Source organism: Puma concolor, chromosome B1, assembly GCF_028749965.1.
Source record: "Puma concolor isolate L17-30 chromosome B1, mPumCon1.1.hap2, whole genome shotgun sequence".
Taxonomy (NCBI): Eukaryota; Metazoa; Chordata; class Mammalia; order Carnivora; family Felidae; genus Puma; species Puma concolor.
The window spans coordinates 3,320,257-3,331,861 of NC_141670.1; the positions used below are offsets into that span (position 1 = coordinate 3,320,257).

At 43.3% G+C, this 11,605-nt stretch overlaps 1 protein-coding gene and 1 non-coding gene across 6 annotated transcripts in view; both read right to left on the reverse strand.

Annotated features, from left to right (window-relative positions):
* The window catches only part of CSMD1 (CUB and Sushi multiple domains 1), a 2,044,057-nt gene that overhangs the window by 660,547 nt on the left and 1,371,905 nt on the right, over nucleotides 1-11,605 (reverse strand). The window lies entirely within an intron of this gene.
* On the reverse strand, nucleotides 9,920-10,051 carry LOC112870084 (U8 small nucleolar RNA). The gene has a single exon (XR_003224473.1). It is a non-coding gene; the product is annotated as a U8 small nucleolar RNA (small nucleolar RNA).

The window sequence follows — 11,605 nt, forward strand, 5'->3', positions numbered from 1 at the left end:
TCGATGTAGGTTTGAACCCATGAACTGCGAGATCATGCCCTGAACGCACTATGCTGGTATTTGGAAACGATGTGCTCAGAGGCCCAGATGTCTTCTCTCCACCTCCACGCTCCCCTGGGAGCTACACACATTTCTAGCTGCAGGCAAAACACTGTGTTTTGGAACATGAAGAGTCTTAGAAAGAATCCTAACTTTTATTTCTTTTTAAGAAACAAGTTGTGTAGTAGTAGTAGTAGTAACAATAATAATAATAATAATAATAATTATAATAATACCTTGGCTGGATGGGATAAATATCCATATCCACAAATACTGTTAACCTTTTTCCTGTGGATAGACCATAAAACACATGAAAATCTGGGGCCACTTGCAAATGGCTGTGGAATAGTTTCTCTGAAAAGTTTCTGTAAAAGTTCAAATTAGTAGGGGCACCTGGGTGACTCAGTTGGTTAAGTGTTTGACTTTGGCTCAGGTCACGGTATTGCAGTTCATAGGGTTTGAGTCCCGCATTGGGCTCTGTGCTGATGGCTCAGAGCCTGGAGCTGCTTGAGATTCTGTATCTCCCTATCTCTGCCCCTCCCCAGCTCATGCTCACTCTCTCTCTCTCTCTCTCTCTCTCTCTCTCTCTTTCAAAAATAAATAAACATTAAAAAACTTTAGAAAGTTCAAATTAATATACAAGAACATCCAAGTAGGATGAAAAATGAAATGCTGAATGCAAGAGTCCCCCATTAGACAGTACACTAAATCTATTTATGACATCTTAAAATTTTTTTGACTAATTTACCTTAATTGGTAGAATAATTTAATTAATTTTTTTTAACTTTATGAGTCTGGACCACTTAAAAGCATGCTGGATATAAAATAACACATTCTTTTCTAAAGGGCAGGTTCCATGAAGGCTTGGTAAAATTCACCCATTCATTTAAAATATTCATCGAGCACTCATAAAGAAAGAAATGTCTTTAAAGCCCAAAGAAATTGGCTGCAAGTCATGGATTTGGGGAACTGTCCAGACAAAGGAAGGGATTTCCGAGGGGCATATTCTGGTCAACACTCCCAGTAGGTCATGACCTAGCCCCCAATGCAGCCACTTATTCATTTACTAATAAAAAATGATGCCCCATTGTGTGTCAGGCCCAGTGCTGGGCATGTGGTAAAAATTTAGGGGGAGGTCTAGACAAGCAAATAGGAGGATTCTGGGTCACAGGGGTAGGGCTCGGAGGGATGTGACAAAATGCTAAGTAGCCCGGGGACGACAGGGAGCCTCTGGGTTAGGGGACACCACAGCTTCCCACATCCAGAGACTGCAGGTGGTCTGGGGGCTGCCAGGACAGAGGAGGGGTCCTCCTTATGTCGCGATGCAAGAGGAAGCCAAACATATGGAAAAGGCAGCAAAGAAAATTACCCTTCTTTCCAAAGAAAACTTTTATCTGGTGTTTCTCAGGGCTTGTAACAAATTCCCTTGACAAGAATGACACTATTTAACACAAGTCAATTGGAATGGGTCATCCAAGGATGCTAAAATGTAGAAAATTAGGTAACTTGAATTTAGAAACACATTAAAAAAACACACACATACAAGATATACACAAAATCCCCTTTATACTTGTTCCAGATTTTCTTTGGGAATGCTATGTTTTTGTTTTTGTTTTTTTCCCCTTACTTTCTTATTTATTTATTTATTTATTTATTTATTTATTTATTTATTTATTTATTTATTTTAGTAAGGGGCAGGACAATATTCAATCGTTGATTGGTGGTAAATATCTCAAATACAGAAATACAGCACATAACTCATACAGAAAATTTCTGGATTAGGAGCAGAAGCAGTGAGTTTCTCCCCATGAAATACCAAGTGCCTAACTTACCAGAGCCAGCACAGAGGCATTTAATAGTGATTATTACTGTTCCAAACAATACTACTCTTATTAAAAAACAAGAAGGACTCAAAATCTTCAGTGGCTTAACTCTCTCATAACAGAATAGCAAAACATAAACTTAGGACGTAAACTTAAGTTCAAATACGGCATTCCTTTCATAAAACATAAATGGTAAATATGTGAAATCCTGCAGTGGAATAACTTCAGTTTTTCTTACCAATGACTGCATTTAAGTGTATAAACAGATGGTCCTGCATACGGACTTCTTGCATTAACTGCTCTGCTTTACGCACACACAACATACATTTCCTCAGTAGGAAATGCTCTCTTTATTTCTTTATTTTTAAATGCTTTATTTTACATAATTTTTATTTATTTATATTTTTTTGAGGTGCAGGGGCAGAGAGAGAGAGGGAAGGAGAATCCCAAGCAGGCTCCTCTCTCAGCGCAGAGAGAGAGAGAGAGGGTGGCCCTGGGATCATGCCTGAGCCAAAATCAAGAGTTAGATGCTCAACAGAAAGAGCCACTCAGGCACCCCAACTCTATCTAATATCTATCTATCTATCTATCTATCTATCTATCTATCTATCTATATGTTTTATTTATTTTTGAGACAGCAAGAAAGAGAGAGACAGAGTATGAGCAGAGAAGGGGCACAAAGAGAGAGGGAGACACAGAATCTGAAGCAGGCTCCAGGCTCCCAGCTGTCAGCACAGTGCCCGACGCGGGGCTTGAACCCACGAACCGTGAGATCATGACCTGAGCCAAAGTCGGGCGCTCAACCGACTGAGCCACCCAGGCGCCCCTCTTTATTTTTATATCATTCGTATCTTAAAAGTGAATTTTAGTAATGTTTTAATGAGCATGCTTTCATTATGGCTTTTTTAAAACTTTTAAAGCTTTTCAAAACTGTATTTGAATTTTTGCCTGTAACTCTGAGAATTCCCTACCAAACGTAGGGGGATTATTTTGGGTGCCCCCTGTTTTACAATTTGAATGGGTAATTCCATTCTAGATAAAGGCGATGAGAGTGTGTGCGTGCATGCGTGCCCAGTAACTCTCACATACTAGGAAGACCTAATGTTAATAGCATATTCACTAAAAATAACGTTAGCTCTTCAGAACACTGTCGCTGAATTTAACATGGACTGGTTACATCTACAGCCGACCCTTGAACAATGCAGGGCTTAGGGTCGCCGACCCCCATGTGGTTGAAAATCCATGTATCCCTTTGGCTTCCCCAAAACCCAACTAAGAGTAGCCTGCTGTTGACCGGAACCCTCACCGAGAACGCAAAGAGTCAATTGCCACATACTGTGTATGTTGTGTGTATTATATTCTATACTCTTATAAAAGTAAGCCAAAGGAAAATATGTTAATAAGGAAATCATAAAGAAGAGAAAATACATTCACAGTGTTGTGTTGTACTTATTGGAAAAAGTCTGGGTATAAGTGGACCCAGGCAGTTCAAATCTGTGTTGTTCAAAGGTCAACTGTACTTGAAATTAGTCTAATTTTCTAAATACTAATATAAGTATTTCAGGACAATTTATATAAATAGCACATAAATCCCTAAAATGACGTGTAACTTGCCACGGGTCCAAGAAATCAGTACTCGAAAGCAAAACTGTTTCCCGCGGCATAGAAGAGATGCTCTGGGAAGTAAAACAGGGCATATTTAGTCCCAAAACCTTTTGGAAAAACTGATGATAAACAGTACTAAATTAGAAAGATGATCACATTTGTTGACAAATGATGTAACTATAGTTACACAAAAGAAAACTAACTCGGGGCTCCGTGCTGAGTTGAGTACCCACCGCCCCGATGATATTTTTCACTTGGGACAAAGGTAGCTTGCCTCAGTGTTTGAAATCATTCTACAATTATCAAAAACTCCATTTAGTTTTCAAATCTGTGAGACACACAAAGAGAAGCCTTCCAGGAAGCCTAAGTCATGAAACTATTCCCTTTACCAACCACCGCTGGGTAACCCTATTTGTTCTTCTCTGCAAAAAAGAACAAACCAGGAATTGATCCCTTTGGGATCTCCCACTGTAAGGGAAAGGTAGTGGTGATGTTGTAAAGCAGATAAGGAAATAATGTTTTTATTAACCGTCTGGGCTCTTCAGAGAAGCTCAAATCAATTTCAAACTCTGTTATGTTAATTCCCTTAACATCCCTATGAAGAAATATCAGTAAATATAATGAATTCCCAATATGCGATATAACTGGGGAGTAAACGCATAGGGCATAACATAACATTCCCAAACGGACCATAAAATTGTAACTTCTTGAGAGAAATAATGCACATGAATCTAAAATACGAAGACGACATTTCCAAGCAGCGCGGGCCCTGACTGTGATCTGGAAGAACAACCCCTGGAAACCTGCACAAACAGCAGCTCACACGTCGCTCACGGTGAACAACGTGTCCCCAGCCATCAAGTGTGTCCAGTGCTGACCATGGGCTCGGCCGGGTGCCCCCCACACGAGGCGTACTAACGGAGTACGTGCCTGGCATTTCACAGGTTGTAAAATACTGTCGTGTGCGTCGCTTGATTTGATCGTGAGACCGAATCTTCTTCGGCGGCTCACCTATCCCCGGGATCTCCTCTACCTCCGTGTTTCCCTGTGACCCGTATGCGCCATGGGAATGGCTCTAACACTCCCCTCCCGGGATTACTGAGAGGATTAAACCTATCGCTGATCATCACAGTGCCTGGCACAGAGCGAGTGATACACAGACGAGGAACAGTCTCGCCGAGGTTGTCAGATCATCCCGGCAAACACGTGGGTCAGAAATGCACCTGCCAACTGAGGCGCGGGTCCGGTGGTTTTTTCCTAGCTCGTGCTGATAGGGCCAGGGCTTAAAGTCACTTGCTTAGAGTCCAGGGCAACGTGTTTTGTACGCAAGGCTCCTTCTGACTCACACAAGCTCCACGAGGTGGCCCACGTAAGAGCAGCTGCGTGGAGCAGAGGGGAGTGACGGGAGGCCGCGGAGCCAGCAGGGGGGCATGTGTGTGCTTGCGGCCACCACGATGGCTGGGGGGGCTGGCAGAGGAGGAAGCAGGCTTCGCGCAGTAAGCAACCCTGCGGACGGGGCGGGGGGCCGAGAGATGCGGAAGGTCTGCAGATACAGAGGCGAGAAGACGGCAGCCCCACGGCGACGGAGAACGGCGCGAGGGGAATGTGTGGCCGGGGGCTGCGGGAGGGAGGAGCCATGAAGCCCACCACAGAGACGAGCAGAAGAGTTTTTATCCCATGTTGTTGAAAATCCGAGAAAGAGCTGTTTTGTGGCTGGGTTTAAACAAGGGACAACGTGCTAAACGAGACATTTATGTTGAATGCGGTGATGTTTCACACACACAGCGAGAGTGTGGCGCTGAAGGCAGTTCATGCAGCAAAGGACAGTACACGGTCGTGATCAGCCCGGAAGAAACAGCGAGTTTAGGAGGTACAGCCTGATCGACTACGATCAACCAAGAGAGTGGGAGACTCGTATCTTCTCCTGTTTGCTCAGGCATATGCCTATGCAGTCAAACAGCCTGTGCCGCCTACGTTTTAAAACTGTCGGTACTGTTTAAATGCTCTCTCTGTGTCTCTCTTTCTCTCCACCTCTCTCTGACTTGAATATATGAAGGTCAAGGATCCACTTTATTTGTTGGCGGCAGCGATAAAGAAAGAGGTGTGGGCAACAGGAAACAGCCACGAGCAAGGGTAACACTCCCAGACATGTGGGTGACAAGAGCTAAGAAGAGCCGCATCCTTAGAAGAGAAGGAAGACAAGAGGCCAGGAAGAGAGGCTGGTACGCTTTTGTCGTGAACACAGAGGAAGGAATGGCTTGGTGAAAGAAGATTAATGAGGGCTTTCTCCACGAGAGCGAGACAGAGTGATACTACTGGCAGACCAGGAGATCTGGAGAAGAGAACAGCTTTGTCAAAGCTGAGGGTCATGCATTCAGCCTGGGACACGACAGGTTTGACTTGACAATGAGACATTTAAGTGGAAGTTCTGTGGGATGAGTGACAGGGCACGTGGAGAAGACCCAGGAAAAGGATGACACTGAGACATATATTTGATAGTCCAAGAGACAGAAGCCTTGTTCCAACTTCCCTGAAGCTGAGTGTAAATCTCCAACAGTCAGACAAGTGAGGCGACCTCAAGTTTTTATCTCAAAATCACAATGTTTGTTGTTAGGCCACGGAGGGTTTTCTGCCCTAGTCACCTGAATCAACTCCATTCCCAAACCGTGTTATTTTGGACAAAATGGAAACTGGTAAGCGTTAACACGCACAGAATATCCCACGGGAATTTCATACTGATGGAATGTCAATGGCATCCATTTTTTCCCCACAAGGGCAACACAAGTAGGATGAGACGTCTGGATTTTCACCTGCCTTGCATCACTTTATGTGTCACCACACCATTTCAGTGACAGCATAAAACCCAGGAGCATTTTCTCTCCTCTCCCTTATCCCCAGAAGCCATAAATGGCTGACGTTTTATCTCATCATGGTGTTGAAGGCAGATCCCTAATTAAGATGTCCAGATTAACATTTAAAATAGGGAACGCACTCAAATGCTGTTAGAACTCTCCACAGAGCTTATCAAGAGGGTCAGGATTAAAACAGTTAAGTCCATTATTGACAAAACACACCAAAGACTCTACAGACTGAATTTCAATGACTGAAATTCCATGAAAATAATACATTTCATTAGGGTTGTACTTTGTCTACCTGTGCGTCAAAGAATTCAACTCATAATTTTAAAGATATTTGAGGTATTTACTACACACACACACACACACACACACACACACAGCCACCCACCTAAATGATTTTTAAATGATACCCAAGGAATGTATACAACTTCAGGGGTTAACAACCCTTGTAACATGGATTTTCTATTTCATCAGGAATTTTACATCTTGAATATTAAGCGACACAGTGAAAACTACTCCTACAATATTAGGTTTTGTACATCTTGAACGGAGGTATTTTTTTCACCAAATAATGTATAACTTGTCAGGAAAATAATCAGGATTTTGATTCTCTGTTATCAACCTAATCCTAATCAAGTAGTTGGCTCAGTGGGGTTCTAAGTAACTCCTGGGTAAAATATTGAAAAACTGCACTTAAATGGGATGAACACACAGTGACGTGTCTCCAGGCACGCAGAACCGAGATGTTACCCGAAATGAAGTGAAATGAGCCCCCAAATATAGTAAAGTACTCGTGGAGGGAAGCAGATGGAAGCCCAGACTGGTCCTCAGAGCAGCCCTAGGAATGCTTTGCAGAGACACAGACTCAGCCTCTCATTCAATCCCTGAGTTCACTGCTAGGTTCTGACGATTTGTTTTAGTCTCTGTTGGATCCACACTGGAAAGAGCCCCCCTTCCTATTCCTTACACTTCTTTTACCATCAGCCCGTCCCCCATCTCTCTCAAGCTCAGAAGAACTGACGTGAAGCATATGTACAGATATAAATACCTGGCTACTTGGAAGTTAATGCTGGGGCCCACTTCGGTATTTCAATAAATGACTCCTAATGTAATTTGATAAAGATACTAAATCATGATTAGTTGTTGCTATTAACGTATGTATGGCCAGAGTGCCCAGTATGTGTATTCATTCAACAAGCAGTTCTTGAATGCCTGCTACATTCCAAGTGCTTTCCTAGGGGTAAAAAACAGGGAAATGAATGTTAAGGGTCCAATCATAAGAACTTAACCTATAGCCAAAAGACACGCTTTCCCGAAGGTGCGCAGATCAATTCGTATCTTCATTCTTGAAATAATTATTGAGCGACTGGCACGAGCTAGGCAATCCTACAGAGCAGACATTGGGAAACATCAGTCTGTTGCACGGTATGCAAGAAGGGGCTGTTCCGTGCACTCACGTTCTGGTGAGGAGACAGATCAAGAAGAAGCGGATTAGAAATAGAGACAGATTAGGTCTTCCACTGATGCGTATTAATGTATTCCATGATCTGTCAAGTGATCTGCGGTGCAAGAAAAATAAAGCATGGATGAGAGGAGAGTGAGGGGTAGTAGGGTGCCATCTGGTGTAGGGTGTCCCAGGGTGGCTAGTATGGCTGGAGCCCAGTGGGAGAGGGGAGGTGCTGGGGATGAGGTCAGGGAGGATGAGAGGAGTGGACGGGAGACAGGGGTGGCTTGTTCTGGAAACCAGACCCTTAACTCAGATGGGGGTAAGACAGGGCTTTCGGGACAAGGTGATATGTGAACTGAGCCTCAGGGGATCAGCAGTTGTTCGTAATAAAGGAAAGGAGGGCTTCTGAAGAGCACCCCCTACGGAGCAAACAGCCTTTGTAGTCCTGGGAAGAGAAACCCCTGGGCACATCACAGACCTGCAGGCGTCATAGCCTTACTGCTCTGATGGTTACAAACCTTAATCATAATGATGAAATGAATCGTAGGTCCTCTCCACCACAGCTCTTTAAGAGGCATGATATAAGCAGGTGGGGACAGGGAACAATAATTAAACAGACCAGCACGGACTCTCACTGAAAATGTTTCATTAAACTTAATTCATCTTCCGGAGTTGACCATAATCTGTCTTCAAAGACCAAGGACTTACCCTGCTGGATATATGTTTGTGGAAGCCATTTTCTACAGAAAAAATGGCAATTATTCCTCAAAGTCAGAATGGTGAGAGAAAAGGAAAATATACTTTCATATAAATTAAAAATTAAAAATTAAAAAGAAAACACCCTAAGATTTAAGACCACATATTACACAACTTGATGTAAACCTTGTCTTCTGTGTCTTCTTCTCCCTCACTCTGCCTCACTGGATGGCCAGTGACCTTCCTCCTGGCCCCAATTTTCAGAGCCCTTCTCAGTTGGGAGGGCCTGGCTGACCACAGCTCTCTCTTTGTGGGCTGGCCAGGGCAGAGGGTTGCCAGATGCACTTTGGTAAAAGACTTACTTGTACTTCCATCCGCTCATTCATTCAACCAATGGTTTTCCCAAAATAATATTGGCAATGTCAGTCCCAGGGTACTGAGTCTTGAGCAGAGGAAATTTGAGTTTTCAGGAGGCAGAGGGGAAGATCATTTGAATGACGAAATTCAGTGACGCAAAAACCATGACATGGTAGAAACATCACTTATTCACTGACTCACTAATTTTTTGTATCACTTATTCACCCAACAGGTATTCACTAAGCACCTGTCCTCAGCGAGTTCCTGCACTAGGAACTGGGCAAAAGAGGAAGGCAAGGACCCGGCACATAATCAGAAGCTCACTTAATCCATCACAAAACTTCCAGCTGCCGCTCTGGCCAATTCAGAGGAAAGGACACTGGCATCAGACCATCAACAGAAGGCATCTGGGTGATCATCGAGTATGACCTTCTTCCTCCTCTCTTGACATGTGGGGGCATACATATGCTGGTATGTTAAACAGCTACCCAAAGACATGAAAACAGAAGGTACTCCTGCTTGGTTGTCATTGTACCACAAAGGGCAGACCCTTGAAATCAAGGACTTGACCCATGATGTGGAAGCTGCCTGATTCACCTTCATCATCCTCACCTGCGTGCCCACCCTCGTCTCTCATCTGCGACTCTAAAGCAGCCTCCTATCTGGTCTCTCTGCTTCCACTGTTCTCCTGGAATAATCTACTGTCCCAGAAGCACTGTCTGTGATGTTTCTAAAACCTAAGCAAGATGAGGCTGGTTGCCCCAATAAATATACTTCAGTGACTTACTACATCACGTAGAATAAAATCCACAGCCAGTGGCCCTGTGTCACCTGCCACCCTACCACCTAAACCCCCCCTCTGCTTCCTGCAGTCATTATCTCCCTCCTCATGATGCTTGGTCCCCACTGACCTTCTGGTTGTCTTTGGAAGAGACCAACCAGGTGTCAACATGTGCCTGGAAAGCTCATCTTTTCTGGGCTCAAGCCTTCTCTGTCTGCCAACCTCAGCAAAAGCTGGTTTACTGGAGGTGCCTTCCTTGACCAACATAACGTGCAAAATTTTCCACCGTCATTTTCTATCTTCTGATCCCTGTATTTATTATTACTTGGCTTTTGCAAGTCCTGATTACGCAGAGACGTTAATCACGAATCATGCGATCTCCAATCATCATGTTCCAATCTGCCCTCCCGAAGGAGGAACAGGTAAGGATTATCCTACCTGACGATTATTACTTGGCTTTTGTACATTTGTTTATTGGCACTCCACCCACCAGAAATAAGCTGTGTAATATCGAAGGTTCATCCACACATTTCAGAACAACAAAAATAAAGAAGGCACCCAGTGAATATTTGCTGGCAAAATATGTCAATGTCCGTGGGAATAAACCTGCTTGAAATCCCCAAGCCCGGGTGACTCTGGGTGAAAAGGAAGTAACAATACTGTCTTCTCTGCCTACATGGCAACCTTTCTGGGATGCCAAGGTGTTGTAGGCACGAAAGCTCTTTGCAAAAATCTCAGGTACTATTTGGTTCTGAATTTTATGGAGATTTTAGGCTTCGTAACTAGTGGTAGGAATCAGCTTTCAAAGCCCTCTTAGGATTTTGATTTCATCAGATTGAGTAGTTTAAATTCCTTTAAAATTCTAGTTTTATGATCCTTTGTTTATAGCTAGCATTTTCCTCCAAAGCACAGTGAGATTCGATTTGTTTTCATTTTGAAGCCAAAATTGATGCACTCACATAGTTTCCCAAATCAAAATCGTATCAGGTGCTTCATTTACAAGAAACGTGTTCCGATCAGGCCAGGCCCAGTGCCCCAGGCAGCGACAGCCCTGCCAGACGCCCCGCTCCCTCCCTGCTCTGTGCGCAATTTCACTGAGTCTCTCCTCATTTTCTAGCACGCTCTCAACTGCCAGGGACAACTTGCTGCTCAGTGAATTCAGATGAATGTGACGATGGCAGTAAGCGACATCATCATCACCACCATCATCACCACACTTACCTTCTTCCGCACCCACTTCAGGAGCCGGGACCTGAGGAGTCACCTCACACAAAGGACTGGATTTTCAACGGGGTTCGGACAAAGTAAGATCAAGTGGAGGGAAGCCCATTTTTTTCAAATCTTTTCTCAAAGCTTCCCACATACACAAATGCATCTAACGCTTCCGGATTGTATTTTATGCACAACCTCCTACATCTCGGAAGACATGGCCGACCCTTGTAGATGGGCAGCTGTGACACACAGCCAACTGGCACAGGGACGCTCTATTCCCGCCACGGTCATTTATAAAGCATCTCGACTTGTTTTTTCTTTTCTTTGTGTGGTGTTTTTAAAATTGTAAATTTTTATTTTATGTATCCTCAACAAAGTTTTCAATGCGTATAAGTGGTTTATTTCTATCTTTTTCTCATGGTGTGAATCACACCAGAGTGTTTATGATGGGACAGTTTTATTTTCATTATGTGGACGATGTTAATGAAACTAAAATAATTCAAAAGCAAAATTACAAAAGGTTAAACAACACATGAAGGAAATGAAGAAAAGTAAACACCTCTCATTCCTTTCAAAGTATACCATTCCATAGTATGTAGTTTTCCATACATACATGTTTCCATACATAATATGATCATTCCATAGTATGATATAGTTTTAAGATCTTGCAAATATCTACGTTTTTATTTCTTTATCTTTTCTTTTCTTTCTTTTTTTTTAATCTTATCTTAGAGGGGCGCCTGGGTGACTCAGTGGGTTAAGCATCCAACTTCGGCTCAGGTCATGA